Below are 7,077 nucleotides of genomic sequence, written 5' to 3' on the forward strand. Positions count from 1 at the left end.
GGCGGGCGGGAAGGGGCGCCTGTGCGCCAGCCTCGCGCCTCGCCGCCCAAGTGCGCACTGCTCGCCTCGTACCGGCGAAACGACTCGCTTTGTAGAAAAAAGACAATAGCGCGTTTTCATTCACTGAAATAACACGGTAGTGAAGGCGGCGGCGGAAAGCAGGCGATGCTGTCGCGCGGCGACCTCAGAGCGGCCGCGTGGTTCGCACCTGTTACCTGACACGGCTCCCCCGGAGCCCGAGAAGGGGGAGCAGAGGTACGTTCTGCTGATTGACCTGAGAGCTACCTGTCTTTCTTCTTCTTTTTTTTTTTTTTCTTGGTTTGACCAATCAAAGCCCAGAGTTAGGTGGAGCCTGGCCCACCCACCAGTGATTGAAATTGCAGGTGCACGAAGCGGGCGTTTGCTGCAAGGGCCCACCAACTTGGCACAGTAGCCGCAGACACATCCCACCTCCACCTCACCCCTCAGCAGCTCCCCACTCAAGATTTGGGCGTTTCAAGAGGCGGCTTCCCCCTGTCCCATGGGACTGCGGTGCAGCCTCAGCCACCTGCTACCTAAGTCCCTGCTGCCTCAGGCTGAGGCTGCCATCACCCTCTCCTCCCTATCCTTCAGCCTCGTCGTGCCCAGGAGCCCTAAGCTGCAGCATGTGCTGCATGTGCATGTGCTGCCTAGAACTTATCTCTGAGGTCTGAGCTCATTTTCTTTTTTTTAATCATTTTTTCTTTTCTAATCAAGCTTTACATCCATCATGGAGCTTGAACCAGGACTCTGAGATCAAGAGTCAAACTCTACTGACTGAGCCAGCCAGGCACCTCTGAACTCTTCTTACCAAGTGTTTCTTGCATATGGAGCTGGAGTGTGAGTATCTGCAAAATCCTCCATTTCCCCACCTCCTTCAGGCTGTTCTTTGTTTTGGCTGAGACTTGCTTTGCATACTGGAACGGATACTGGCTGGATTCTGAGCAGAAGCTTATGAGGTATATGGATGCCATAAATATAGGGACTTCTAGTCATTCACATGCAGATGGTTCTGTGGCCACACGTGCCCCTCTTGGGGCCTGACCCCAAAACAGCAAGACAGACCTACATGCTGAAGCACTGCAAGTGGAAGATTAGAACAGAATAGAGGGAATAAGTACGGAGGACCAGTCATGTGTGTATGTAGAAGAGCAGAAAAGTTTTTATTTGCCAACAATATTCTAAATTTGCAGATACCTAATGATATAGCTGCAAAGTATATAGGGCAGAAATGGACAGATCTATAAGAGCAAAATGACAAATCTTACATCATCATAAGAAGAATGGTTTCTGTACTTTTGTATTGAGAGGTAACATACACAGTGAATTAAACATCTTGAATGCATAGTTGAATTTTGACAAATACATACACTCATGAGATCATACCACTACTAAGATATAGAACATTTACAGAGAAAGACAAATACCATATGATTTCCCTCATTTGTGGAATTTAAGAAACAAAAGAGATGAATATATGGGAAAGAAAAAAAGAGAGACAGAGGGAAGCAAACCATAAGAGACTCTTAACTATAGAGAACAAACTGAGGGTTGATGGAAGGAGATGGGTGGAGGATGGACTAAATAGGTGATGGGGATTAAGGAAGGCCCTTGTTATGATGAGCACTGGGTGTTATATGTAACTGATGAATCACTAAATTCTATTCCTGAAACCAATATTACACTATGTGTTAACTAGAATTTAAATAAAAATTTGAAATAGCAAAGAAAGATACAGGACATTTCCATTATTCCAGAAAGATCTCTTTTGCCCTTCCGAGCCTATCCCCCATTCCATCCCTTTGACTGTTCTAGAACTTCACATAAATGGAATCATGTAGTATGTACTCCTTTTGCTTTCAGGTTTTTTGCTCAGAATATTAGTTTCTTTTGGTTTTTATTTTTAATTCATCCATGTTGTGTATATGAGCAGTCTGTTCATTTTAAAGTGCTGAATAGTATTCTTTGCTGAAAGATAATAGCTTTCCAATACTGGAAGAATTTTCTTCATTTTTAATTTTTTGTATGTGTATGTGTTCTTTATAATGTAAGAGTTACGGACAAGGGATACTCTTAAATTTAATCTGCACTATTAACATTGTCTTTTTTCACTTTTTTCTTAAAGATTTTTATTTTTAATCTCTACCCCCCACTGTGAGGCTTGAACCCACAGCCCAAGATAAAGAGTTACACACTCTACCAACTGAGCCAGCCAGGCACCCCACTTTTTTACTTTTTAAAGTTTATCCATATACCTGTTGATGGTTACTTGGGTTGTTTCCTTTTTTCTCTTCTTCTTTTTTATTTTTTCTGTCAGTTTGAGTTTTTCAAGAAGCAGACACCAAGGAGTTGGAAGTGCAAGAGATTTACTGGGAGAAATTCCTGTGAAAGATAAAGGGAGGAGTAGGAAGTCTCCAGGCCAAGATATAGTCTAACATCTTAGAAAAGAGAGGGAAAGTAGAATAATTGTGTTGGAGGAGGTTGAAACTGCAATGTAACTCTGAGACAGCCTCAGCCAGGTAAAAAAAAAGAGCTCTGGCACTTGGAGTAAAGAAGTGATGTTAGAACAACATGACCCTGGGATTCTTCTATAGAACAACTGCAAAATAAGATCATTGCTTCAGCAACCAACAGAAGCTACTGAAATAGCTGAAATGTACAGAATGCAGATATGAGCAAAACAAATCTGGAGGTTACAAAGCCTTGGATAACAAAACAAGAGAAATTCTTGGGTTTGAAGAGGATGTTGTGACTGAGTTTACATATTTTGGTTTGACTGAACCAAAATAGAAGTTACTCCTTGAATTTAAGTAAATAGTACCATCACCTTATTAGGTTACAGCAGAGTAAGCGTCCCATTGTGCCTCTGACCCAACTCTTTTGGGTATATTTGGAGACTCCAGACTCCAATATTATGAGAATCAACCTGACTGGGTTTTTGAATGGAAAAAAAAAGTGCTGGAAAGTTAGTTTATGGGAGAACTTTGGCTCCTCCTATGAGACATCACTGGAATACTTTCTGCTTTCCCAGACCCGAAGAAGAAATAAAGCAGAGGCAGAATGAAAAGAAAAATTGGCATTTATGAAAAAGCAAGGTGAAAACAAAGAAAAAGAGCAGAAAGAAAGAAAAAGCAGCAGAGAGAGAGAGAAAGGAGAGAGTCTTCCTGAAGCCCAAGAAGACTCCAATTCGTCTCTTTTCCCTAGAAGATAATCCTGCCCAGTAAGGAGAGAGAGAAAGCACAGTTATGTTCAATTTCCCCATCAGAACCATGAGCCAGAGTCCTTCCCCAGCTTCAGAAAAAGAAAAACCAGCATTCCCAGAATCTTCAAGAAAACTAAAAAGAACCTTCAGTACAAGTCGCCACTTCAGTGACATCCTGAAAATTCCCCAACCTGAACCTGTACCAGAGCCTATGAACCTTTTCGGGGGGAAAAAAAAGAAAAAGAGATTTGACCAAGACACTATTCTCCTCATTCTTGACCTGGTTGGCTCACCTAGCAGCAAGCCATGCCTAGGGAGGTGGCTATCTCCTTGAACTCCATCAAGGCTTAGAAGAGAGACAGAAAAAAGTACTCATCAGCATCCTTGTCTAGAAATAGCTCATTGTCTGCTTTGTCTGGTTGCCAATCACAAAAAAACATCTGGCTCCCTCAAAAAAACTTGTAGGTTATGTCCTTCACATGCCCTCTGAGGAGAAGGCACCAACATCTCCAGCAACACCAGAAATTCATTTCCCAACCTCCCAGCAGCCAAGCTGTACCGACAAGCTCATGTTTCTGTATTTCTAAGGAGACCTTCAGGTAAAGGGACACAATATAAAGGTAATGAGAAAAGAGCCCCTCTCGCCAGCCCCAAAACCTGGAAAAGAATTCTCTGAATCCAAAGAACATAAAGGTGGCAAAATGGTTGCCACAGATTCTGTGCAGCAGAGACACCAAACCAGATGACAAAACAGCAGTCTTCATCTGACTCTGGATCCTCCTTTTAGATGATGATGAGCGACTCAAGGGGTCCCATTTGAGAAATGGTGTGGATTCTCAGGCCTCTTTCTCACCATGAAAGCCAAAGGGCCAGGAAGAGGATTCCCTTGTGGTAGGTGGATTCCCTCCTCATCTCCAGTAGAGGATGCCGTTTTCCTCCTCACTCTTCAAGACACTGGTCTTCCAAGGTCTTCCATGATGCTACCGAGGGAAGAGCCCCCTTCTCCTACCCCACATCAGTGCTCAATATTCTCAAGACGGTCTCCTCCAAAACAGATGAGATGTGTGTTTCTTCTCCACCTCCTAAACAAGGGCATCACCATCTCCACCCAAAGCACAGGGTCTTTCATTCTTCACCCTCCAAAGAAGTCGGCAACAGACTTCACCTGCATTGCTATCAAAGCATGGGAAAGAGTCTTCCCTGAGCCTATCCACCTAGAAAGAGCATTCGATCTCCCAGTGGCCTCCGGCTCCACAGACCTCAGAGTCTCCTGAGCCAGTAGCTAAACCCCCCAAGCACCTCCATCCCCTGTCCAGTCTCAGTCACCCTCTATAAACAGGTTACCCATGTCACTGATCAAAAAGACTGAAAGCCTGCCACCAAACCCATTACTGCAAGGAACCCCAAAGAAGGACGTAGAAAGAGAAAGATAGAAAGAAAGAAAAGAAAGAAAGAAAGAGAAAGAAAAGAAAAGAAAAAAGAAAAGAGAAAAGAAAAGACAAAAGTATAAAAGAAGCAAAACAGGGCCCCAAAAAAAGAAATATAAGAAGGAAGAGGCTGTGGCTGCAGCTGCTACAGCTGTTTTTAACTCCTGCCACAGTTGCTGTTCCTATAGCCATATCAGCACAAGAAGAACCAGGGCTGAGCCAAAGACTAAGAAGGAGATGGAAAATGAAGCTGAGGATAACCTTCATGACTTAAAAAGCATCTGTGGGGGGCTGAGATCAATATGAAGGCTCACATGTCCCAGTCATGGATGGAAATGTCTTGCTTGTTATTATGTAAAGTTTATTTGGTCTGTATGCAATTTGATATTGAAATTGCAAAAATGTGTTTTAACTTTAGACTATAACATTTGTTGTAATAAATGCTAAATTGAAATTCCAAGGTATTAATACAGGGGCAGAGGGTCATGAATTTACACTAAAAACAGGGGATGAACTTCTGATACATGCTACAAGGTTGATGAACCATGAAAACCTTATGCTGAGTGAAAGAAATGGCCACACGCAGTCTGATTCCACTTATATGAAATGTCCAGGATAGGCAAGTCCACAGAGACAGAAAGGTTAGTGGTTTCCCGGGACTGGGGAGAGGGGAAATAGGGAGTGACTACTAGAGGGAACGGGGCTTTTGTTTGGGGTGATGAAAGTGTTCTGGGGGATCCCTGGGTGGCTCAGCGGTTTAGCATGTGCCTTCGGCCCAGGGTGTGATCCTGGAGTCCCGGGATAGAGTCCCACATCGGGCTTCCTGCATGGAGCCTGCTTCACCCTACGCCTGTGTCTCTTCCTCTCTTTCTCTCTGTGTCTCTCATGAATAAATAAATAAAATCTTTTTTAAAAATGTTCTGGAATTAATGGTGATAGCTGTGAATATGCTAAAAACACTGAATTGTACACTTAAAATTATAAAAGTAATAAACTTCATTAAAGTGTTTTGTGTAGGATGTTGCTAAAGCAGTGTTCTAGGAAACTAATCTTAAATGCTTATGTTAGAAAAGAAAGGCTCAAAAAAAAAAAAGGCTCAAAATTAGTGAACTAATAATCCAACTTAAGAAGAAAAAAAGTAGAAGTATGGAAATACCCAAAGAAAGCAGAAATAAGAGACGCCTGGGTGGCTCAGTGGTTGAGCATCTGCCTTTGGGTCAGGGCATAATCTGGGAGTTCCAGGATCAAATCCCGCATGGGGCTCCCTGCATGGAGCCTGCTTCTCCCTCTGCTTGTGTCTCTGTACCCCTCTGTCTCTCATGAATTTAAAAAAAAAAATTCAAAGGAAAGTAGAAATAATAAGCATGTAAAACTAAAGCAGTGTAAGGCAAATATGCATTAGAGAAAATCAACAGAGCCAAAATTCTTTGAAAAGACTAATATAAGCAGAAAAGTCATAAAATAATCTCAAATAAATACCAAAAAATTGGGGGATCCCTGGGTGGCTCAGCGGTTTGGCGCCTGCCTTCTGCCCGGGGTGTGATCCTGGAGTCCTGGGATCGTGTCCCACATCCGGCTCCCGGCATGGAGCCTGTTTCTCCCTCTGACTGTGTCTCTGCTTCTCTCTCTGTGTGTCTTTCATGAATAAATAAATAATAAATAAATAAAATAAATAAATAAATACCAAAAAATTGGGCAGCCCAGGTGGCTCAGCAGTTTAGCACCGCCTTCAGCCCAGGGTGTGATCCTGGAGACCCGGGATCGTGTCCCACATCAGACTCCCTGCATGGAGCCTGCTTCTCCCTCTGCCTGTGTCTGTGCCTCTCTCTCTCTCTTGTGTCTCTCATGAATAAGTAAAATCTTAAAAAAAAAAAAAAAACCAAAAAATTTGACATCCATACATGTTTAAAACAAATCTCTTAAGAAACTGGGAACAAAAGGAAAATTCCTTAACTCGATAAAGGACATCTAGCAAACAAACAAAAAATAACAATCATACTTATTGGTGAAAAGATGGGTGAAACCAAGATGCCCACTCTGTTAATTATCTATGTAATGTTATGTAAAATACTTCCCTAAAACAATAAAACATTATTACCTCATCTAGTTCCTAAGGGTCAGAAATTTGGGATAGCTTAGCTGAATGGTTCAGGCTCAGGATTTCTTAAAGGGTAAGTCAGGTTGTTGGTTAGGAACACAGTCATTTCAAGCTCAACTGAGAGATTGGAGAATCTGCTTCCAAGCTCACTCATGTGATTGTTGACAGGCCTTAATTCCTTGCTGGCTGTCGGCTGAAGGCCTGTCTCCATAAAGCTTCTCCATTTCATAGCAGCTTGTTCCTCTCAAGATCAAATAATTCAGGAGAGAGCAAAAACCAGAGTGTCCAAGACAGAAGCTACGGTGTTTTTTGATCTAATCCTGGGAGTGACC

At 42.6% G+C, this 7,077-nt stretch overlaps 1 long non-coding RNA gene across 1 annotated transcript; it reads left to right on the forward strand.

Annotated features, from left to right (window-relative positions):
• Positions 1 to 10: 10 nt before the first annotated feature.
• Positions 11 to 5,356, forward strand: LOC129511603 (uncharacterized). Its single transcript, XR_008664867.1, has 3 exons — positions 11 to 255; positions 736 to 858; positions 2,336 to 5,356. It is a non-coding gene; the product is annotated as an uncharacterized LOC129511603 (long non-coding RNA).
• Positions 5,357 to 7,077: the final 1,721 nt, after the last annotated feature.

This window comes from Nyctereutes procyonoides, unplaced genomic scaffold, assembly GCF_905146905.1.
Source record: "Nyctereutes procyonoides isolate TBG_1078 unplaced genomic scaffold, NYPRO_anot_genome, whole genome shotgun sequence".
Taxonomy (NCBI): Eukaryota; Metazoa; Chordata; class Mammalia; order Carnivora; family Canidae; genus Nyctereutes; species Nyctereutes procyonoides.